General features: G+C 36.9%; 2 long non-coding RNA genes across 2 annotated transcripts in view; one reads left to right on the top strand and one right to left on the bottom strand.

Annotated features, from left to right (window-relative positions):
* The window catches only part of LOC107974458 (uncharacterized), a 68,073-nt gene extending 56,911 nt beyond the window's left edge, over nt 1–11,162 (bottom strand). The window contains exons 1-2 of the long non-coding RNA XR_008547645.2: nt 11,083–11,162; nt 8,750–8,976 (exon numbers count right to left, since the gene is read on the bottom strand). This is a non-coding gene — a long non-coding RNA (uncharacterized LOC107974458). The remainder of the gene's footprint in view (nt 1–8,749; nt 8,977–11,082) is intronic.
* On the top strand, nt 3,732–15,411 carry LOC107974459 (uncharacterized). The gene is made up of 4 exons (XR_001717254.2): nt 3,732–3,922; nt 7,929–7,963; nt 10,174–11,634; nt 15,347–15,411. It is a non-coding gene; the product is annotated as an uncharacterized LOC107974459 (long non-coding RNA).
* The last annotated feature ends 10,346 nt before the right edge of the window (nt 15,412–25,757 follow it).

Here is a 25,757-nt window from a genome sequence, read left to right as displayed (position 1 = left end):
TAATAACAGAATAAGAAGAACATTAATTTAAAAATCAAAGAGGAGAATGACTGAAGGAAATGTCAGTTGTTAATTTTCTTAAAATATAAAATAGAGTCATTTCTGCTAACAAATACTTTTATCAAAATGTAATATCATCTGAAAATCTGGGGCAATTGCACTATGGAAAATGCTTGGAAAATTTTCTTCCAAATCTCTGTTTTTTAGATTAAGACTGGCATGTGAAAAGGCGAATGCCACTTGACTTTTATTTTTTTATACTGGGTATTCTACTGTGCTGTATAATTGAAGGTCTGCACAAATTGAAGGTCTGCACAAATTGAAGGTCTGCACAACTAATAAATGGTTAGTTGAATGATAACACTGGCTCCTTCATTTTCTTACTATGGTGATGTGCTAAAGCTGCATGACTTTTGTTTCTTCTAATGGCAGTCATGCAGTTCAATCGCACAAGATTTTTGAAAATCATGTAAAGAAAAAGCTGCACTTTCTGTTTTCCTGCCAAGTTGTATTACAATACTCCATTATGCATTGGCATTTCAATGGGAAAGCTAGATGATAAATATACTCTGTAGGTGTGGTATTTCAAATCCCACTTGGCTTAGAATATGCTGGGGAGCTAAGGGTATTATTTACTGAACAGTTCTAAAATGGTTCCCAGCAATGCATTGTTGTTGGCACTTTGTCTTTCCTAACCACCTAGTAAAATGTGTTTTGTTTTATAGTAAAGGTATATTAAAATTACCTTTCAGTCCCTGTAAAAACAAAGAAAACCAATTCTGAATCCAGGAACAAATATTTAACTGCCTAAAAGGCCTGTCACCTTATGTTTACCTTTGTCTATTCTCTGGTGTAGAGGTCCTATATGTATTTTCTGCCTGCTTTTTTTTGTATATTTTTGACTATTTTGGCTCTTGGTTGCCTTTGATTTTTATTTGATGTGACACAAATAAGTAAAACATTTCCAATTTTTTTCATTTTATTCTTTCCCCATACCCCAGATGTTTATTCTATTATTTGTAGTGTCTTTTCAGTAATTATAAACATGCAAATAAATATATTAAATAAAATAAGAAAGAAAAAGAGAATAAAAAATACATTTTTGTGAAAATGTTTAAGTAATTTAACAGACAAATGACAAATCTGTATCCTAATCTAAAACTATCTTAATAGATTGGTAGATGATAGATAGATAGATAGATAGATAGATAGATAGATAGACAGATAGATAGACAGATAGATAGATAGATAATTTGTCATTTGGAGAGAAAAAGCAGAACCAACACTGGCCTTCCCAATATTAAAGTGATAAAAATCATATCCACAAAAAATCTATAATTCATTTAAGAAATGCCAAATCTACTCAATCCAACAAAAAAGCCTTTGGACTCTCTACTAGGTGGTAACATTGTAGCAAGCACTGCCAGAAAAGAAATTTAAATAAGTCATCTAAAACTCTACCATTTGTTTAGGTACATACTTTTCTAGTGCTATGGTGTACATGTGTTCCCTCTAAAATTCAGGTGCTGCCAATGTGATAATAATAAGAGGTGGGACCTTTAAGAAGTGATTAGGCCATGAGAGCTCCTCCCTTGTGTATGGGATTAGATGACCTTATAATAGGACTTGATGGAGGGAGTTAGTCCTTGCTTGTCCTTCAGCTGGTAATCATGTGAAGACACAGCAAGAAGGCCCTCACCAGACACCGGATTCTAGTGCCTTGATCTCAGACTTTTGTGCCTCCAGTATTGTGATAAGCAAATTTCTCTTCTTTATAAATTGCCCTGTCTCAGGTATTTTAAAATAGAAGCAAAAAGACAGAATTTGGTACCAGGATTGAGACATTACAATAACAAATAACTAAAAGTGCGGAAGCAGCTTTGGAACTGTGTAATGGGTAGAGGCTGGAATAGTTTTGAAGTGAATTCTAGAAAAAGCCTATATTGTCATGAATGGAACATTAAAGGCTATTCTTTTGAGAGCACAGAAGAAGATAAGAGCTATTATAAAAGCTTCATTCTTTTAGAGATTACTTAAGTGGCTGTGAACAGAATGTTTGTAGAAATATGAACATTATAGACCATTCTGATGAGGTCTCAGATGGAATGAGAAAGAAGGTCTGGAAAATTGGAGGAGAGGTTATCCTTGTTATAAAGTAGCAAAGAACTTTGCTGAATTATGTCTGTGTCCTAGGACTTTGTGAAAAGCAAGAATTTAAAAATGATATACTAGGCTATTTGGAGGAAGGAACTTCTAAGCAGCAAAGAATTCAGGGTACTGCATGGTTTCCTTTAATTGCTTAGAGTGAAATGCAGGAAGAGAGATATGATTTAAAGACAAAATTTTAGTGTTAAAAGGGAACCAGAGCATAAAGATTTGTACAATTCCCAGCCTGGCTATGTAAAGACTAAAAAATGTATAACATGTATAGGAGAGAACACCAAGGGTGTGACCAAGGGCAAGTGACCATTTGCTAAAGGGATTCATATGATTAGAAAGAAGCCAGGTGCTATTTATCAAACCATAGAAGAATGACTTCAAAGGCATTTTGAAGATCTTCGGGGCAGCCACGTTCATTGCAGATCCATAATGGTAGGGCCTTGATGGCAGAATGCTTGTGAAGGTGGGGACTGGGGTGCCAGTAGGAACTCCAGGCTCACTGCCCAGAGCCATCTCAGATCTCTGCTTCCCACATTCAGGCACAGAGCTCCTCAGCATCCCAGATGCGGCCCAGGTGACACCCAGTGTGGCTTGAACCACTCCTCTGGGGGACATAAATCATTAACCTTGGCAGCATAATCATGGTGCTAACTCTTTTGACTCAATGAATGCACAAACTGTAGAGGCATGGCTACCTTCAGCTAGATTTCAAAAAAATGTCCCAGACAGCTTCAGAGCCCAGGCAGAGAACCACCAAAGGGCCAAGAGTTTCAAACACAGCCCCTAATAGGGCAATACTCAGGGCCCTGTGGGGTCTGGGCCACCACAGAGAGTCCCCACAAAGAAAATGTTTACTAGGCAGTGCAGGCAGAGACACCCATGAGACCTCAAAACTGTAGAGTGACCAGTGTACAGTGCTAGCCTGGAAGAGTCGTAGGCATGCAACTTCAATGCACGAGAACTGAAGCACAGATGGGGGCAGAGCTATCTGAGGCCCTGGGGGCCCCACCTCCATCCCAGTGTGTCCAGAAGGTGAGACATAAGAGTGAAAGAAGATGAGCTCAAGGCTTAAGATTTAATGTTGTTTGCTCTGTTGGGTCTTGGACTTACATAGGACCTGCCACAACTTTCCTTTCTTCTTTCCTATTTCTCCTTTTCAGAAGGAAAATATCTGTCCTTTACCTGTCTCATAATTGTAAATTGAAAGCGCATAAGTTGTTAGATTTCACAGGCTCACAGCTGGGGTGGACTTTGCCTCAGGATGAACTGTACCTTGAATCTCATCCATATGATGTTCAGATAAAATTTGGACTGAGTCTGTAAAGTTGTTGGTGGAATGAGTTAAGACTTTGGGGAGTTATTGAAATGGAGTAAATGTATTTTGCATATGAGAAGAACACAAATGGGGGGGCAGGGAAAGAAGGCTGTGTTGTGAATATATTCCCTCCAAATTCAGGTGTTGCCAATGTGATAGTATTTTAATAGTTGGGACAATTAAGATGAGATTAGACCAGCAGGGCTGCTCTATTGAGAATGGGATTAATTCTCTTAATTGCCCTTATACAGGTACTTCATGGAGGGAGTTTGTCCCTTTTTTGTCCTTTTGCCTTCTGCCACATAAGGACACAGAATTCCTCTCCAGAAGTAGCAGTTAAGAGGCCTTCTTGGAAGCAGAGACCAACTGCTTGGAAGCAGAGACCTCACCAGACAACAAACCTGCCAGCACCTGTGCCTTGATCTCGAACTTTGCAGCCCCAGAACGGTAAGAAATAAAATTCTGTTCTTTAAAAATTACCCAGTCTCAGGTATTTTGTTTTCTGCAGCATATGCAAAATGCTAAGGCATCTAGTAAATTGTCTAAAGTAAACTGTTATTAAAATAATTTTCTCCATTTCTGTGTGAAATGATTTCCTTATCTTGCTGTAAGAAAGAATATCATAGAAATGCTACACATATGGAATAAAGAGGATTTTAGCAGTGCTCTGGTTTATTTGTTCCCAAAAAAATTCATGTTAAAGTTTGATCCCCACTGTGGTGCTGTTGGGGGTGGGGCTGGCGGGAGGTGTTTTGGTTATAGAGGCGGATCCCTCATGAATGGCTTGGTGCTCCAGTAGGGAGTGAGTTATCACCCTTACAAGACTGGATTAGTTTTTGCAGAGATGTTCCTTCGAGAGTGTGTTGTTATAAAGCCAGGCTGCCCCTTAGGTTTCGGCTCTTCATACATGTCCATGCCCCTTTTGACTTTCTTCGTCGTGTTATGACACAACACAAAAAGCCCACACCAGAAGCTGAGCAGATGCCAGCTCTGTGCTTCTTGTACTTCCAAGCCTTCAGAACCATGAGCTAAATAAACCTCTTTTCTTTATAAATTACCCAGACTCAGATATTCTGTTATAACAACATTACATGGGCTAGGACCAGTCTTCTGATTGGTCTAACTATGTAAATGATGCTAAAACATTCCAATGTGCCCTTATACTGTATCAGTGCACTGCCTTGAGCATATAGATTTATTGAGTTTCGAAGCTAGAAGAAATCTAAAATGTCAGCTAACTCAGTGATTCTCAAAGTGTGGTCCCTAGAACAGCAACGACAGTAGCTTCACCTGGTGATTCTGCTGCACATTAAGTTGCTTTAGCCCAGCTCCATTTTTATCAAAGGAACACATTAAAATCAGGAGAAGTTAAAAAGTTCACAGAGCTAAGTAAACACTTGCATAACATAAAGTGTAACCCACAGTGGGCACTCAGTTATACAATATGACCCATAGCATAACTGAAGCCATGAAATAATTAAATATGAAACAATAAAATCATATTTTACATCTAAGTTATTTCTGCACTTTTGTTTATACTTCATTATTCTAGCACCAAAATTTGAATCTTATCAGTGAGATCATTTAGTATTATTTAAGAGCTGATGATGATAAAATGCATTAAACATAAGAGTAGGTTTTAGTCCTGAGAGAATCTTTCAGAACGATTAGGGAGACATTTTGTTTGTTTTGCCTTGTCTGACCTTAATTTGACCATGAACTCAGTAGGACTTTAATTTTATTTTTGAAAAGAATTGGAGAAAACATTGAGCTAAGAAACAGAAATGGCAAAAGGCATTCCACAGAGAAATAATAAAGAAATTAGTGTATTTTTGGTATATAGAAAAGATCTGTGATCGGTGAAAAAGATAAGATTCTGGTTGTCTTTAAGCACTTGAAATACATATATTCTTGGCTTTTCAACTCTCAGTCTCCATTGGTTACCTCCCATGTGGAAAGAAAAATACCCAGGTGAACACTACCTTACCAAGAAATTAGGCTCAATTCTAAATCTTCATTTCATTCACCATTCTAACTTTATTTTTTCCTTCACTGCAAAATTTTTTAATTCAAGAATTTTGTTTTGCAATTATAAAACTACCATAGATCAAAGTTTAAAATGTGGAATGAAATGAACAAAGCAAACAGAAAGCATAACTTTTTGTTTGAAATACCTCCAAGTAATATTTGTTCCCAGATGGTATGTATATGTTAATTTTTGTAAGTGGAATGATACAGTACCTATTGTTTTAAGGCTTTTTTTTACCTTAATAACAAATCATGATTTCTTAAATTATAGTAAATTTCCTTTTGAAGGTATAATTGTAATGGATATTTAATATTCCCTTATATGAGCATTTCCCAATCTCCTATTTTTAGACATTTAGGTCATTTTTAATTGTTCATTGTTATGCTTGATTGGGTAATTACAAACATTTTTGTGGTATATAAATATATTCTTTGAATAGTTTATATTTTATAAAGTTCTTAACATAAAGTATAAAAATTGAAATTAACCAACTTTATTACAAGCTTTCCTATACATTGAAAATTGCCTTTTACATCTCCCTAGAAGAATGTAAAATTAGAACTGACAGGTAGCATATAAAACTGTTTATTCTTTTATAACTTAACAGTTTTATAGCAAATAATGGCATCCATTTCATTATGTTATTACTGTTGTGAGTTAATTATTGGTCATTTTTATTTCTGGTTCAACTTCTCTGACCATCTTTAATGAAATATTCATGCGTTTCTTATTACTACACAAAAAATCTCTTTAAATATTAAGAAAACAAACTTTCCCTTTCTATTATAAATGTATTTTTCAACATTTTTGAGAGTAGAGTTTAAAAGCACTCTATATTAATCTCTAAACTCATCAAGTTGTGTGATAGGTTGGTGCAAAAGTAATTGTGGTTTTTGCCATTAAAAATAATGTTACTAACTTTTAATTAAAAGTAATGGCAAAAACTGCAAATACTTTTGCACCAACCAAATGCACTACATATGTACAGTTTTTGTATATCAATTATATATCAACAATTTTTAAAAATATACTCTATATTTTATTTGAATTACTTTCTCCTCAAATTTAAAAAAAAATTCCTTTCATATTGCTGTTAAAAACTGCTGTTGCTAAGAACATCCTCATTACTGAGAAAAGTTTTTCTCCTCCTATGTTAACCCTGCATCATGCAGCTTTGTTGCTTTTGGCCTTTCTACATCTCAAAATTCCACTCCTTTGATTTTCCTGGTCCTGCTTCTATCTTTTGGACTAAGCCTTTCATTTCCTTCTTGGCTTCTCTTTCTTTGAACTCCTTACAAAAGAAAAGTTTCCTCTGAATTCTTCCCTTGGTTTTATGCCTTCAGTTTAATATTCTCACAGGAAGAATGAGATGCTGAGAAGGGAGGAGGTTATTGGATTCAGACTTGAAAGAATTTAACTTTGTCTTATATCTCCAGCTCTACCAGCTCCTCCTCACTTAGTAGCTACCAGTTATTCTTTCACAAAGAAAATAGAAGCCATCCAACTAGTCACGCTTATGCCCGCAAATGCACCTGTATCCTTACAAGTTTTCTTCTCCTGTGCTGTTACAAAAGAAAAACCCAACTGCTTGTCTTGGTCATGATATCTCCTGAGCCTACTGAGAGCTGCTTAAAACGAAACAACAACAAAACAGAAACATCACAAAATACATCTATCAAAATGCAGGTGGCTAAAAGTATAAATTAACATTTAACAGCTTTAATTGGGCCCCAAAAACTCAGCAATTCTGAATTCTTCTACCAGTAAGTTCTCTCTCTCATCTTCTCTTCCTCACCCTCTCCCTTTCTTTATCCTCACAAGGAGTCTTTCATATCTTATATTCTCAGGATCCAGATTGTATGAATTGATATCTTCATGTACTCTGGCTACAAAGCCAACATTATTGTATATGATACCAGCATGAGCCAAAACAGTAGCTAGAAGTAGAGCCACAGTAAAATTATTATTTTACTTTTATGATGGATTATATCTAAATACAGTTAAAAGCTGAAGAGATGGGGTAGAATATTTTTGGAATGTAAATATAAATAATATTCCCAGCCTCAGTTTCACTGTCTGAACAATGGTGAAAATCCTTAAGATACCACTCAGAGTTGTGGTGAAAAATAAATATAAAATTTACATGTATTACCTAAAAAATAATACACATTTAAAGTTTAAAATATTATAATTTTTAAAATTTTCCCTAGCCATTTAAAAATGAATTCTACATTAATTTTATAAATGCAGTTATTTCTCCAATCCCCATTCACTCTTAGACTCATCTAAAAATTAGAAATGGGCAGAAGAGATTACTAGGCTTTTTTCAGTGTAGTGCTGAGTTTGACTTTCTATTGATGAGACAATTTATTAATCTGTCAAGGCAGGAGTTAACTTGCATATTCTTACCTGTTCAAATTGCAGATTATTTCTGTCTGGTGAAACTGATCATTCCAGAGGTAAGAGTTTAAGGTTCTATTGGACATTAATCAGTTTTGCACCCACCCCAAAACTCCTAACATTTCTTTCTTAACTTGTCAACTTATACCTACTTCGCAAAAGCTCTTTGGACCATTCATAACATCTTTCTTATAATTAAGGAGCTGAATAAACTTTTTGACAAGGGTTCATTTTATTTTTACATAAGAGTCATGATTTCACCTTTTTAAAATCTACACTTGAACTCATTGCAACCTCTCATTTAACTTCAACATTTACAATTATGCTGCCAAGTAAGAATATATATCTCTGTTGTCAACTGAGAAATGTGAGGTTCATACAGATTGAATAAATTACCCTATGTTACACAGTTACAGAAGGCTAAACTTAGAGACAAATACTGAACTTTGGCTGTATGCTCAAGCTTCTCAAAATAGGTCAAATGGCTATGTGCTGGAGTTCTAAAAATAAATTTAAATGTCCAAAAATAAGTTAAAATGTCAAGGCTTTTCAGTCTAATTAATTTTATTAAAACATTTTGGAAAAATAAGTAAGTTAAAATACTAATTTAATGCTGCAAAATATTTTTGCAGTTAATTCAAAATTACATGAATTTTTGGTTGCTCATGAAATGAACTTATTTTGAGCTGTACTCTCAAATTTCAGGGTGTTCTCTGTTATTGGGATACATTGATTAAAAACATTGAGAAGCACTACCGAGCTAAAGGTTTCTCTCAATACATAGAACAAATGGCATATTATTCCTATACGTAATGAAACGTAATTGTAGAATTTGATGGCCTTACCAGCTGGCAGAATCCTCACATTGGCTCCCTGACTGGTAGGATGAGGGCTATTACTGTGGGAGAGGCCAAATCGAGCCATTAGAGCTGCCTTTAACTAGAAAAATAGTAAATCAAAAAATAATATCGCATCCCTGGAGTGATTGCAGAGATCAGTGGCACCATCAAGGACTTGAAAGATGCAGGGGTGGTGATTCCCACCACATTCCTCTTCAACTCTCCCAATTGGCCTGTGCAGAAAACAGATGGATCTTGGAGAATGACAGTAGATTACTGTAAGCTTAACCAAGTGGTGACTCCAATTGCAGCTGCTGTACCAGATGCAGTTTCATTTCTTGATCAAATTAACACATCTTCTGGTACCTGGTATGCAGCTATTGATTGGCAAATACCTTTTTCTCCATTCCTATCCATAAGGCCCACTGGCAGGCAGCAATTTGCCTTCAGCTGGCAAGGCCAGCAATATACCTTCACTGTCCTACCTCAGGGGTATATCAACTCTCTGGCTTTGTGCCATAATCTTGTTTGCAGAGATCTTGATTGCTTTTCCCCTCCACAAAATATCACACTGGTCCATTACATTGATGACACTATGCTGATTGGATCCAGTGAGCAGGAAGTAACAAACACATTGGACTTATTGGTAAGACATTTGTGTGCCATGGGGTGGGAAATAAATCCAACTAAAATTCAGGGACCCTCTACCTCAGTAAAGTCTCTAGGGTCCCAGTCGTGTGGGGCCTTTTGAGATATTCCTTCTAAGGTGAAGGATAAGTTGCTGCATTTGGCCCCTCCTACAACCAAGAAAGAGGAACGACACCTAGTGCCCCTGTTTGTATTTTGGAGGCAACACATTCCTCATCCGGGTGTGTTAATCCAGCCCATTTATCAAGTGACCTGAAAGGCCACCAGTTTTGAGTGGAGCCCAGAGCAGGAGAAGGCTCTGCAATAGGTCCAGGCTGCTGTGCAAGCTGCTCTGCTCCTTGGGCCACATGACCCAGCAGATCAAAAGGTGCTGACACTGAGGTGTCAGTGGTGATAGGGATGCTGCTTGGAGCCTTTGGCAGGCTCCCATAGGTGAATCACAGTGGAGATCTCTAGGATTTTGGAGTGAGGTCCTGCCATCTTCTGCAGATAACTACTCTCCTTTTGAGAGACAGCTCTTGGCCTATTTCTAAGCTTTGGTAGAAACTGAATATTTAACTATGGGTCATCAAGTCACCATGCGACCTGAACTGCCTGTCATAAACTGGGTACTTCCTGCCCCATCTAGTCTTAAAGTGGGCACAACAGCATTCCATAACCAAATGGAAGTGGTATACACATGACTGGGCTCAAATAGGTCCTGAGGGTAAAAGTAAGTAACAAGAGGAAGTGGCTTAAATGCCCACTGTCCCCACTCCTGCCACTGTGCCTTCTCTCCCCAGCCTGAACTGATGGCCTTATGGGGAGTTCCCTATGATCCATTGACAGAGGAAGAGAAAACTAGGGCCTAGCTCACAGATGGCTCTGCATGATAAGTAGGCACCACTCAAAAGTGGACTGCTGCTGCACTACAGCCCCTTTCTAGGACATCCCTAATGGACAGTGGCAAAGGGAAATCTCCCAGTGGGCAGACCTTCAAGCTCTGTACCTGATTGTGCACTTTGCTTGGAAGAAGAACTGGCCAGATATGTGATTATATACCAATTCATGGGCTGTAGCCAATGGTTTGGATAGGTGATCCTGGACTTGGAAGAAGCATGATTGGAAAATTGGTGACAAAAAATTTGGGGAAGAGGTATGTGGATGGACCTCTCTAAGTGGTCAAAAATGGTGAAGATATTTGTATTTCATGTGAGTGCTCACCAAAGTGTGACCTCAGCAGAGGGGGATTTTAATAATGAAGTGTATAGGATGACTCATTCTGTGGACACCACTCAGCCTCTTTCCCCAGCCAGCCCTGTCATCGTCCAATGGGCCCATGAAAAAAGTGGCCATAGTAGCAGGGATGGAAGTTATGCCTGGGCTCAGCAACATGGACTTCCACTCACCAAGGCTGACCACCAACAAACTGGGCCACCACTGGGTAGCAGAGACCATCACTGAATCCTTGATATGGCACAATTCCCTGGGGTGATCCGATAGCTACTTGGTGGCAGGTTGACTATATTAGACCTCTTCCATTATGGAAAGGGCAGCGGTTTGTCCTCACTGGAATAGACACTTACTCTTGCTATGGGTTTGCCTCTCCTGCACACAATGCTTCTGCCACGACTACCATCCATGGACTCAGGGAATGCCTTATCCACCATCATGTTATTCCACATAGCATTGCCTCTGACCAAGGTACCCACTTTATGGCTAAAGAAGTACAGCAGTGGACTCACACTCATGGGATTCACTGGTCTTACCATTTTCCCCATCATCCTGAAGCAGCTGGATTGATAGAATGGTAGAATGTCCATTTGAAGTCACAATTACAATGCCACCTAGGTGACAATACTTTGCAGGGCTGAAGGAAAGTTCTTCAGAAAGCTATGAATGTTCTGAATCAGGGTCCTACATATGGTACTGTTTCTCCCATAGCCAGGATTCACGGGTCCAGGAATCAAGGGGTGGAAGTGGACCACTCACCATCACCCCTAGTGATCCACTAGCAAAAGTTTTCCTTCCTGTTCCCACAACATTACATTCTCCTGGCCTAGAGGTCTTAGTTCCAGAAGGAGGAATGTTGCCTCCAGGAGACACAAAAATGATTCTATTGAACTGCAAGTTAAGATTGCCATCTGGCCACCTTGTTCTCCTCCTACCTTTAAGTCAACAGGCTAATAAGGGAGTTACAGTGTTGGCTGGAGTGATTGACTCAGACTATCAAGATAAAATCAGTCTACTCCACCACAATGTAGGTAAGGAAGAGTATGTGTGGAATACAGGAGATCCTTTAGGGCATCTCTTACTATCACCATGCCCTGTGCTTAAGGTCAATGGGAAACTACAACAACTCAATGAAGGCAGACCTGCAAATGGCCCAGACCCTTTAGAAATGAAGGATTGGGTCATTCCACCAGGATCTGCTGAGGTGCTTGCTGAAGGCAAAGGAAATACAGAATAGTAGAAGAAGGTTGTCATCAATCCAAGCTACAACCATGTGACCAGTTGCAGAAAGGAGGACTATAATTGTTAGGAGTATTTCCTCCTTATTTTGTTAAGAGCATGTTTATGCATGTATACACTTGTGCTAAGAAAATATCTTCATTTTATTTCCTTTTTCCTTTATCATGTGACATAAGATTTATTGACTTCATATCAGCATTTAACTGTTGTTAACTTTATGTTATAGCATTTGGGTTGGGGATTGGTAAGATTTATTGACTTCATATCAGCATTTAAGTGTTGTTAACTTTATGTTATAGCATTTGGGTTGGGGATTGGTGTACTTCCAGTTGTACAAAGGATAGCTGTATTATGTTAGGTGTAATTATGACCTTATTATTGTCTTTATTTGAAGATTATGTATGATTTCAGTAGATGCGTATGACTTCAGATTGACAAGGGGTAAATTTGTGTTGGTTAATATTGATCATCAACTTAATTGGATTGAAGGATGCAAGATATTATTCCTGGGTGTGTCTGTGTGGGTGTTGCCAAAGGAGATTAACATTTGAGTCAGTGGACTGGGAGAGGCAGACCCACCCTCAGTGCGAGTGGGCACCATCTAATCAGCTACCAGCATGACTAGGATAAAAGGAGGCAGAGGAACCTGGAAAGACGAGACTGGCTCAGTCTTCCACACTTCATCTTTCTCCTGTGCTGGATGCTTCCTGCTGTTGAATATTCGACTCCAAGTTCTTCAGCTTTTGGACTCTTGGACTTAACCAGTGGTTTGCAAGGGGCTCTCAGGCCTTTGGCCACAGACTGAAGACTGTACTGTCAGCTTTCCTACTTTTGAGGTTTGGGACTCGGACTGGCTTCCTTGTTCCTCAGCTTGCAGACAGCCTATTGTGGGATTTGACCTTGTGATCATGAGAGTCAGTACTCCTTAATAAACTTGCTTTCATATATACATCTGTCCTATTAGTCCTGTCCCTCTAGAGAACCCTGACTAATACAAGGTGTAAGCCCCAAGCTTTGGCAGCTTACATGTGGTGTTGAGCCTGCGGGTGTACAGAAGTCAAGAATTGAGGTTTCGGAACCTCTGCCTAGATTTCAGAGGAATATGGAAATGCTTGGATGTACGGGCAGAGGTGTGCTGCAGCAGCAGATCCTTCATGGAGAACCTCTGCTAGGGTAGTGTGGAAAGGAAACGTGGGGCGGGAACCCCCCACACAGAGTCCCCACTGGGGCACTGCCTAGAGGGGCTATAAGAGGGCCACCGTCTTCCAGACCCCAGAATGGAAGAGCCACTGACAGCTTGCACCATGCACCTGGAAAAGCTGCAGGCATTGAGTAATGCCAGCCCCTGAAAGCAGACGGGAGGAAAACTGTACCCTGCAAAGCCACAGGGGTAGAGCTGTCCAAGACCATGGGAACCCACCTCTTGCATCCGTGTGACCTGGGAGTGAGACATGGAATAAAAGATCATTTTGAAACTTTAAGATTTGACTGCCCCACTGGATTTTGAATTTGCACAAGGGCATGTAGCCCCTTTGTTTTGCCCAATTTCTCCCATTTGGAATGAGTGTATTTACCCAATGCCTGTACTCCCATTATATCTAGGAAGTAACTAACTTGCTTTTGATTTTACAGGCTCATAGACAGAAGGGACTTGCCTTGTCACAGATGAAACTTTGGACTGTGGACTTTTGAGTAAATGCTGAAATGAGTTAAGACTTTGGGGACTGTTGGGGAAGGCATGATTGAAAGGCATTTTGAAATGCGAGGACATGAGATTTGGAAGGGCCAGAGAATGATATGGCTTGTCTGTGCACCCACCCAAAACTCAACTTGTATTATAGCTCCCATAATCCCCACATGTCATGGGAGGGACCTGATGGGAGGTAATTGAATGGGAACTTTTGTACATTGTTGGTGAAAACGTCAATTGATAATAGTCATATGGAAAATAATACAGGACTTCCTCAAAAAAATAAAAATAAAACTACCATATACTACACCAATCCCTCTTCTGGTATATATGCAAAGGAAATGAAATCAGCACCATGGAGAAATCAGCACCATGTAGAAATATCTTCACTTAGATGTTCATTGAAGTGTTAGTTATAATAGCCAAGGTATAACAACAACAAAAGTGTCCATCTATGGATGAGTAGATAAAGGAAGTGTGATATATATATAATGAAATGTAATTCAGCCTTTAAAAAGAAGGAGCTCCCCTGCCTTTTGCAGCAACATGGATGTACATAGAGGAAATTATGCTATGTGGAATAAGCTAACACAGAAATAAAAATACTGTATAATCTCACTTATGTATGCAATATTTTTTAAAGTCAAATAATTAGAAACATGATTTTTTGTCTTCTCTGATTTAAGAATTTTTCTTTTCTAAAAATTAATAAGTTTTTACATCCACTCTTGTTTTGTACCATAATCGACTTCATCTTAATTTATTTAGAATCCTTTCTAGAAAGTAATTAGCTTTCAACTCTTTTGTCTCAATCTGTTTCCAAATATAAGCAGCGTAACATTTACACAGATTTAATTACTACCAAATCAATACTACACATTTAAATCTAATTATAGTACAAGAATTAGAGCTCTGGTGAAGAAAAGCTTTTCTAGCTAATTAGGAATTTAGCCTGCATTTAAACCAGCAGATTCTTAGTTCTGACTACCTTGATAAAGTACATGATATTAAAAACTGACTTAAGGACAACTAATTGTAGTCACAATCGTTATTATAATTATATATTAGGTGTACATAATGCCATATTTGTTTCTAACAGTTTCTCCATTTATAGACAATCTTTTTTTTTTTTAATCTAACCTCCAGCTAGGACTTACGCCCAGAGAGAAAACTTATCTCTCCTTTTCTTAAAGGTATCCTCAGAAGATAAATCTTACAAATATCATTGTAGTACTGCATTGATGGTATAATATAAACTTAAAATCTACCTGTGCTTTTCACTTCCTTATTTATGATCTTCTGGGGAAACAACAGATATCCAACTCTGTCTACATAATGAGTCTTTCAAATAGGTATATTTGAAATAGCCTATTTCTACTAAACTATGTGATGTACACATAATGCACAGAAAGATAATCTCAAACTGCTCAAACTTAACAACAAATAAGCATCAGTTGTGTGTTTTGAGTGCAAATAAGTTTTGAGGTTTCTATATGAAGCAGTAGACTATTGATAGTTGCGTAAGTTTTGAATCTAAGAAACAGCACCCTGGAGGCACAAATTCTCCTGTTTTCCTTCACACATCACATCATTTTTTTATGCAGTTGCCCATGGCTCTGCACCATTAGTTTTCTCAAAAATTCCTGTTGTCAAAGGCAAAATCAAGATGACCCTTTTTCCCCAAACTCTCTTGTAACACCTCTATAGAGGCAGAATCTCATTCCACTTAATATATGTATATATTATACACACATGATATACTGTCTTTGCAGGCATCAACTTTTAATTTAATTTTCTTATGCCTATCTCTACAGAGAAATGTAAGCTCCTCAAGAGCAAGGGTGCTTGTCCTAGCCAGCAAGACACTGCCTAGTACATAGTAAGTTTATAATAATTCTTGTTAATATAATTTTAAGTCATTTTACCATTTGCCTTCTGTTTTCCCTCTCTTATCATTTTTTTTTTTTTTTTGGTCTGTGAGAATTGGTTTTCTAGTTCTGTAAGGGTACTACTTCTCTCTGTTTTCAAAAAATTTTTTCACATATAGCTCCTTAGTGGTTTTACAAACACTGTTCTGCATTGTTTCAGTTATTATGTCACTTTGAGAACCATTCTTCTTCACTTCTCTTCCTAAGGAAGGCTATAAATACGAACAATATCAGTATCTCAACATTTCTAACAATGCTTTGTGTTTATGATACAATTGGAATTTTAAAATTATTTTACTTTTGGTAGGTGAGAAAACTAAGGCATAAAGCGATTGAGACTAACCACATATAACTAAGGCAGGTATAAAACTAGAAATTTCTTTTTTTGTTTGAATTATTTAGTTCAGGTCAGTTTGAACACATCACCTTGAATTTGTATTAGTATTCTGTATTTCTTTTTAAAAAGTTAAAATGATACTTTATCTATTTTTTCTGAGACAGGATCTAGCTTTGTCACCCAGGCTGGAGTGCAGTGGCATGATCATGGCTCACTGCAGCTTTGAACTCCTTGGTTCAAGCAATCCCCCTGCCTCAGCCTCCCAAGTAGCTGGGACTACAGGTGCGTGCTGCAATACCCATCTAAATTTTTAAAAAATATTTTGTAGAAACAGGGTCTCACTATGTTGCCCAGACTGATCTCAATTTCCTGAGCTGAAGTAATCCTCCTGACTTAGTCTCTCAAAGTGCTGAGATTACAGTCATGAGCTGCCATACCTGGTCCACTTTGGTTATTCAGTGAAGTGTTTCCAAACTGTGCAATATCCCATTGTGTTAACATATTTGTTTGTCAAGCTTCATAATTCTTTGATGGACCATTGTGACCATGAGCAGGTAAGTGCCCTATACTTCCACAACAGTATTCCACAGAATACAATCAGCATGTGTTTAACCCCAATCACAAAACATTTCTTATCTTCATCCACTGGTGCTTTAACCTTTTCTACTACCCTCTTCCTTACTGGATTCCTTAGTGATTTCCTTTTGAAAAAACATTTTTCTCTCTGGTAGAATAGAAATGTTGTAGTAAGTCCAGATTTTTACTAACCTTCCCAACTCACACCACCCTTGGAACAGCACCCTATTTGTTACCATAAGCTACCTCTCCTGACAGAGGAGTAAGCACTACAACTTTAGCAAAGGTGCATTGCTTTGCTTTGTTTCCTTTGTATACAGTTCTTGTGATACTTACACACATACACACAGACAAACACACACACACAAACACACACACATACCGAGAGAGATGATAGATGGATGATAGATACATAGATAGAGAGATATGAGAGATATGTGTGTGTAAACATAAATGTAGATACAGATATAAAGCTGCATTTAATATTTTAGGGTAATACTGATTCTACTTAAGACCCTTGCTGTAAGGATCCACTTATTTTACAAATATGTTTTATTGTCTTCTATGTATTCAGCCCTGTGATATGCACTGAGAATATAATGATATAATTGCTTTATTCTCTATTGTACAAAGGTGGAAGAAATATACATCAGATAACCAAGAAATAAACACACATTTGGACAGTATAAAAATGTGCTAAGAGAAATTAGGGTTTTATGAGAGAGAATTAGAGGGGAACTACATTAGATTGAGAGGCTTCTTTGAAGAAGTAGCATTTAGCTGACTCTCAAGGGCTATAACTCAGTTGAATAGTAAGTTGATAGAAGAAATGTTTCAGGCAGTGGATACAGCCTGTTGAAGTCCCCGAAATGGGGAAGAACTTGGCATGTTACAGGGGCAGTAAGAAGGATTCTGGGTCTGAAATGTGGTGTTGGAGTGGCAGAAGTGGTGATTGTTGGGTTGGCAGGAGATGATGCTTAAGAGGTGGAGAGGCTATAGGAATTTGTAGGCTGCAGTTAGGATTTGAGATTTTCATTCAAAATGTAACAAAAAGTCATTGAAGAGTTTAGAGTAGTAAAACATCATGATTTACGTTTTGGGAACATATCAGTAAAATGAAATGATCAATTACATAAAGTGAATGATAGATGTAAAACAAAATAACTGTTTTTATAGAGGAATGGATAGGAGATATGTGGACTTACTTCAAATTTATCTGTTGGTAAGAAAACCCTTTGATTTTGATTTTAGATATCACTTCTGCTTCCCTTCAATTTGAGAGAGATATTTAATTAGCTAAAGTCAAAAGAAATCAATAATAATAACATCCATATGGAGAACAGAAGGAAAACCATTCATATGTGTATGCATCATCCCAATCTGAGAAAAAAAAATCATAGTGATCATTTGCAGAAAGGAATTTGGTAAGATATTTTTGCTGTTGCAATATTCATCTTGTCTCTAGTTTCATCTGGAAATAAAAATTATAACCAGATATTGCAAACTTCCTGATAACACACGCATTTAAAATTAAAATTGTTCATCTCCTACAGATGCAAATATCCTTAGACTTGTGACACTTTAAAAAGTAAGTATAATTTCATTATTTTATTAATAGGTGATTTAAAAACATGAGGAGGTTATTTTGAAGATACAAGTTATCTTCACTGGTTATTTCTAACAAATATGTTTAAGTCACAGAAGGTTTACAATTTTCTATTCTTTTCCATTCCAATGCTTTATCATCTTTGTTTTCATTGCCAACTTTTTTTTTAGAAAGCCTAAATTCACTATTTAACATCATTAAAACATTTCTTACCTATTATTACCCATAAAATTATCATCAAAAATCACTAATGATGTCCTGTTAAATACAACAGCTTTTTCTGTTTGTAAACCACTTTATACAATACCAGATAGCACCTTTATTCTTTAAACTTTCTCATTTGCTATATACTCAATTTTCTACCTTCTTTCAATCAGTTTTTTTTTCTGATGGATTTATTAAATTTCATCAAAGTGGCTTTCTCACTGAGCACTTCTGTGGTGGCAGTCCCATCCATTCTATAGTTGTAAATTTCCTCTAATTTTGATGGTTTCTGTACTTACATCTATAAATAGACTTGACAGCCTTCTTCCCACTCATCAAAATGTATACAAATCAGAATTCAATATTTCCCCCAACTTATTATCTCAGCTGAAGACAATACCTTCCGCCCAGTATCATAGACTCCTTCATTTTCAAGCCTGATTTTAAATTTAGCTGCTATAACCCAATACTTTTTTATGAAATCTGTCAGCTTTATTTCCTCCACTGCCACTGATGCCACCTAAATGGATTCTCTAATTGATCACATTGCCCACAATTTCTCTCCTTTTGATTCCATCCTTCATACACCTCTTATATTTTTATCAAGTATTGGTGACTTGAAAGCACCTGCTTCATAAAAAAATTGCTTATAAAAATATATCCCAAATCCTTTGTATGAACTTCAAATAAGTTGTGGTCCCACAACTTACTGCTGAGTTTTGAGAGCATTTCAAATATTCTTCGTATTACTCATTTGTCAAATATAATATTTGCAAATATTTTCTCATACTTCATAGTTTGCCTTTTCATTTCCTTAATACAGTTTTTACATAGAAAATTTTTTAATTTTGATGAAGTCTAATTTGCCAATTTTTTATTTTATGGATCACGTTTTTGTGTAAAGTCTAATAACCCATGTGTAGCCCTAAATCTTGAGGATTTTCTCTGATTTTCTAAAGTTTATAGTTTTACATTTTACACCGACTCCATAATTCATTTGAGTTAACTTTGTGTAAGGTGAAAGAGTTAGTTCAGCCAGTGTTCTTTTTTTGTTCTTTTTCTTTCTTTCTTTCTTTTTTTTTTTTTTTTTTTTTTGACGGAGTCTCGCTCTGTCGCCCAGGCTGGAGTGCAGTGGCGCGATCTCCGCTCACTGCAAGCTCCGCCTCCCGGGTTCACGCCATTCTCCTGCCCCAGCTTCCCGAATAGCTGGAACTACAGGCGCGGGCCACCACGCCCGGCTAATTTTTTTTTGTATTTTTAGTGGAGACGGGGTTTCACCTTATTAGCTAGGATGGTCTTGATCTCCTGACCTCATGATCCACCCGTCTGTCTGTCTGTCTGTCTTTCTTTCTTTCTTTCTTCCTTTCTTTCTTCCTTTCTCTCTCTCTCTTTCTTTCTCTTTCTTTTCTTTCTTTCTCTCTTTTCTTCCTTCCTGCCTTCCTTTCCTTCCTCCCTCCCTCCTACCTTTCTTCCTTCCTTTCCTTCCTTTCTACCCTTCCTTTCTACTTTCCCTCCATGCAAATTTTAATATAACCTTAGTTATTCTAGAGAAAATCTTGTTGGGATTTTTTATAGGAATTGTATTAATCCTATACTTCAATTTGTGGAGAATTCATATCTTGATTATGTTGACTCTTCCAATCCAAGAACATGGTATGTCTTTCCATTTCTTAGTTCTTTCTGAATTTTTTCTTTGGCATCATATAGCTTTCAGCATTCAACTTCTGTATATATTTTGTTAAATTTACACCTAAATATTTCCTATTTTGCGCAATTGTAAATGGTATTATCTTTCTAATTTTCGTTTCCACATGTTTGCTGTTAGGATTTTTGCATGTTTACCTTCTATCCTGAATCTTTGCTAAACTCGTGTATAAGGTTAGGGAAGTTTGCAGGGGTTTTTTTGTACATTCATTTGATTTTTTTTTTTTTTTTTTGGACTCAACCATGTCATCTGAAAATAGATTCAGTTTTATTTCTTTCCTTTCAACATACCTAATGTTTCTTTTTGTTGATTTATTAGTTAAAGCTTCCACAATTGTGTTGAAAGTGTTATGAGCATGGTAATTTTTGTCGTGTTCCCTTTCTTATAGGGAAAACATTCAGTCTTTCACTATTAAATGTAATATAAGTTGTGGGTTTTTGGGAGGTGTTCTTTATCTAATTAAGGAAGTTCCTCTCTATTCCTATTTTTCGGAACATTTTCATTTTCATTTTTATTATTATTTTTTGAGCGAGTCTCACTCTGTCACCCAGGCTGGAGTGCAGTGGCTCTATCTCGGCTCACTGCAAGCTCTGCCTCTCGGATTCACAGCATTCTCCTGCCTCAGCCACCCGAGTAGCTGGGACTACAGGCGCCCACCACCACGCCTGGCTAATTTTTGGTATGTTTAGTAGAGACGGGATTTCACCATGTTAGCCAAGATGGTCTCGATCTCCTGACCTCATGATCCACCTGCCTCGGCCTCCCAAAAAGTGCTGGGATCACAGGCATGAGCCACTGTGCCCGGCCCCGAAAATTTTCATAATAAAGTAGTATTTTATTTTATCAATTACTTTTTCTGCATCAAGGAAAAAGAGCCAGAGAAGTCAGAAAATTCTGAGACTATCAAATAGATACTTATTAATTGAGGTCAGCAATTTTTTATTCTGGAAAATGCCAGAGAGTAAATATTTTAAGTGTTGTATAGCACATATTCTCTCTTTTTTATGTACTTTGGTTTTTATTTTAGAACTCTTTAAAAGTTTAAGAACCATTGCTAATTAACGTCTTTACAAAAACAATCCTCAGGCCACATTTGGGCCACGGGCATTAGCATAGTCCCAACCACTATTTTGGGATAATTCCTCATGTTGTTTCATTTCCTCCTGTGAGATGTAATTTTTTAATGTGAACTTTTATTTAAGAAGAACTGCTTTTTATATGCCTCTTATTTGATCTGGATTATGAAAAAATGCCTTAATTACATGTGGACCTAGTTGTGTTAATTTCCTATTCTTTAGTAATCTATATCAACAGGGAGTGTAAACATGAATGTCACAACATGGTGTGAGGGTGCCCAGTATTTTTTATTTCAATTTTTGTTTTTGTTGCCTATGTTATATGCTAGAGAGAAATTATCTTTGCTGTTTTTCTATGTTTCTTAAATATATATTATATATAAATTAGACTTTATCAAATCCAGGTTTTATTCAGAGGCTCAGGTTCAGTCCTTTTACTTTTTCAAGCTGTGATGGCAAACCTTTTATCTTTGAGTATTTAACTGTAATTTCTAAGCCTCAAAGCCATGTGCCTTTTTCAAAACTACAGAACACCAAAGCAGCTTGGGCTTTTCTTATTACTTATTTTCTTTTCTTAATCTCTGCATTTGATTTCTCTGTTCATTCCTGGCACCTAGGTGTTTCGTTCTTTCTTTGAATGGAAGTAATTAGCATCTATATTGCTTTATTTTCTTACGTAATCCTAACAACAACCCAAGTCTCAGAGTCTAGATACTCAAAAGATATTCTTTAAGTGGAGGGTGAATTTGTGTGCTTTATATTGTTCTCTGGACCTTTCCTCTGATCTCCACTTTTCTCTAGACTTGTGTCTTAGGCTCTTAGGAGTCAACACCATAATATGTATAAGAAAAAAAATGCTACTTCAGGTAATTATGTGAAAGCCATGGAGAAAGTATGGGAATTATGCTTTGCTACCTAAAGAAATTAACTTTAATACAGTAGAAGATGAAAAAGACTCTCACCAATTTGATGTACAACACAGTTTAGATGGATGCATCGAGAGAACTAGAGAACAGAATATTGCTCTCCCTTGTAATCGTCTAATGAAATTCAGCAGAGACACGAACATTTGAAAATATTATAAATAATAATAATTTTATCTTCACCACTCATGGTAGCAGCCAGAGCTTCTTTGGGTTCTGGTGGTGTTTTGCTTTGAGGGTGGGCCTATCTGGATCTTTCCCTTTAATATAGCTAGATTTAAAAGATTTTCACCAAACATTTAGGAGATATAGAAAGCCAAAAACACATAAAATATCTGTATCTGCCATTTTCTTTAAAAACATTATATCTATTTATTCTTCTTGACCCAAGGAGAAAATGATTTTCAGTGAGTTTATGAGAAAGTTATAGAATTGCAGAGATAGAATTTGAACTCATGTTTTTTTCTGACAATAGATTGTGGCTTCTTTCCACTATGTTCTGCTGCTTCCCCAAAATATTAAAAGGTTTTTAATAAGCATGAGATACAAGATTGAACTTTGTGTTCAGATCACTTATCTAACTAGGGCTTAATGAAATCTCTCATAAAGAGCCAAAATTATTGCTGTAGCCTCAATTATTGTATCTACGCCGAGGTAGAAAGTTGAAAAAAATCTTAAGTGACAGAAGACATTATTGAACAATGATTACACTTAAATTTATTAAACTTATGTTTTGTGCTCTATCTGAATAACTGTAGAAGATAATATTATTTGAAAACTAAATAAAACTCTATTATTAAATTTATTTTAATATTTAGTTTGGGGCATCACTTTTTCAGATCAAATTGGAATTTGATGTTTAATTAAGAACACATTTCCACATCCCGTGTTTATGCCTAAATAATAAAATTGTTATTTAATGCCTCAATTGAGATTGTCCTTTTTTTGTTTTGTTTTGTTTTTTTTGAGACGGAGTCTCGCTCTGTCGCCCAGGCTGGAGTGCAGTGGCGCAATCTTGGCTCACTGCAAGCTCCGCCTCCTGGGTTCACGCCATTCTGCTGCCTCAGCCTCCCGAGTAGCTGGGGCTACAGGCGCCCGCCACCACGCCCGGCTAATTTTTTTTGTATTTTTAGTAGAGACGGGGTTTCACCATGAGATTGTCTTTTTAATGTTAAGTTTAATGCCACTCAAAAGTCTGACTCTTTAAAAATAAAATTTAACTAGCAAGGAAACTCAAAATTGATCACTCTAATTTAGAAGACCCTAGGTGAAACTTTAAAAAACATAAATGATCTGCTGAAAAAAACAAAAGAGATTGAAGAAACTGAAAGTATGTGTGAAGCAGATTTCTCAGGGAGAAGATATGTATGGTAGAGGTGATAATATTCATCTTGAGAAAAGCTAGTGGCTGATTAGTAGATCATGATAGTCAGTATATATCTAAGATTTCCAGTAAGTATTTAATAAGATTTTACAAGAAGATCTGATGGCCAAATTCTACTGACAATGAATAGGTGGCATGCTAAAGCCAGCTTATACTGATTAATGAGAGCCAGTAAATAAATATTCAGGAAATTTGCGGTATGGTAACTAACAAGCAGGTAGCTTGAAATCAACCTCAGTAGCAGTGGTTACGCCATGGAGACCAACAGATGAGGCAAATCAGTCTTGTCTTTTCCTCATGGCATGCTAATTTACCAGCACACCAATGGCTCTTTCAGAAATTGTACAAATCGCTGAGTTCTCCAGGCATAAGTCTGAGAAAATAGGTCATATAATCTTGATATATCTAGTTGGACCTGAAATTAGAAGTGTTTGTAGACAATGGACAATAATAGGAAGAAGCTGAGGAAATAGATATAGCACAAATTAAGATTTAGTCATTATCTTATTGTTGATTCACATGCAACATTTACATCATGCTGTATTCATTGTATGTATGGCTTGGATAAACACATAGAAACTTATGGTATCAAATATGTGGATCCAGGGAAGCTAGAATAGACAAAACACTGAATATAGGAAATATAATTTTAAAATTAAAAGACTCTTTCCTACAAAAGTGAATACATTTCTGACACCATATAATTATTGTAACCATATGTATATTTAATATTTTTCTAAGTAAGTACTGCCTTCATCTTACTTTAGAAGTGATGAAAAATCCCCCTTGTTTCCTGATCAGTCATTCTGATAATAGATGTAATTTCAGACAGAAATATCTTTCCTGTCTTTTTAACATGAAGCAAAATACAATCAACTATATTATTCTTTTTAGACAATAATTTTTTTTCTTTGAACTGACTAACAGCTGCTATAAAGACAGAAAAAGAGTGTCAGCACTAATTATACTTTAAATTATCAAACTCTGGACTCTTAAAAAGTTGGTAATAATTAAAACATCAAAAAATAGATCCCTAATGAATATTTGTGGTATAAATAAATTCATGACTATAATATTAACTATTAAATTATAAATTATATTATTACATTGAAAGAATCAATCTGATTCACTCAGGAACTAAAATGTCTTCATGAGATGGTACATTGGTGAAAGCAGGGCAAAACTGATAATAGACAAGGAATTCTTTTGATATATACACATATACATATAGTCATCTTTTTATTTTATGTATATGCTTTTGCTTTGCATATATAATATGTATAAATAATATGTATATTATTTTTCTAAATATATTTATAATTATCAATGTACCCAATGAAGTGAATGTGCCCCCATAACATTTAACAGTCACATCAGCAGGAAAGGGAAAACGACTGCGAAAATGTAAACAATTCCTTGCTTCAGCTACTTGTTAACTATGGCTGCAGCTGTCTGAGCCAGCTGTCCAGTGGTAGCCTGATTCCCAGCGTGCATCTGGAAGCAGTGGAAGAATGCCAATAAAGAATAAGAAAGGACCAAATATGCTAGTGGAAACCAACTAACCATGCTAAGGCTTCCACCTCCGTATGTGTGGAGGGAAAGCCCTAATTCTGCCTCCTGGGAATGCCAGTGTCTCCTTCTTAGTCAGTTAATTTTACAACCTTTCCTTGTTGCTTCCAGTCATCCTGTCTTCTTAAGTCTTGCTGTGTTTCCAAAACTTATTTTTTTTCATAATTCATTATATTGCTTTCCCACTATAGCTCTCCTCACCACTTAGAATTTCTTTTGTTTCTAGTCCTGTTTCTTTAGTTGCTAATATCTGAAAATATTATGAGTGAGTATTTATTGTGTTATTTAACATTCTTGAATCTTCAGAGTGGCCAACACTTTTATTGACTCTTCACAGTAACCTATTAAAAATGCACCTTATAGTTGATGCTCAAATCTGGCCAAGATGGAGAAAAAGCAATCAGATTTACCTTCTGGGGCCTTAAAAGATTAGAAAACTAGGTGAATTACAAGAAAACAGCTCACAAGTCACATGACATGAGGGAACAAAAACCAGTTATTCCTGAAAAATGGGAAACAACTGAAGTGAACTCCAGTTTACTGACTGCAGAAAGTTTCCAGGACATAGTGCAGACAGTGGCAACTCACACAGAGGCCAGCCTCTCAGAGTTGAGGAGGTGGAACTGGAAGTCTAGGGGGCAAGGTGGCTGGAGTTCACAGAAGAGTGCGAGAGGGAAGAGAACTGCAGGAAGAACAGACTCCAAGTATCTGCAGAGGAACTCTGCGGCTGGGCTGTCTGAGCCAGCTGTCCAGGGGTAGCCTATTCCCAGCATGCATCTGTAGATGGTGTTCATTTGAGTACTGATAAGCACACATGTGTGAAGAAACTCCTCAACGCCAGAAAGAACCACCCACATATATTAGAGAAAATAGTGCCTAGAGATCACAACAGGCCAAGAATAGTGGCTCTTCTCCAT

The sequence above is a fragment of the Pan troglodytes genome, chromosome 3 (assembly GCF_028858775.2).
Source record: "Pan troglodytes isolate AG18354 chromosome 3, NHGRI_mPanTro3-v2.0_pri, whole genome shotgun sequence".
Lineage (NCBI taxonomy): Eukaryota > Metazoa > Chordata > Mammalia > Primates > Hominidae > Pan > Pan troglodytes.
Note: the sequence above shows the minus strand (reverse complement) of the source record. Positions and strands in the feature narration are given on the sequence as shown.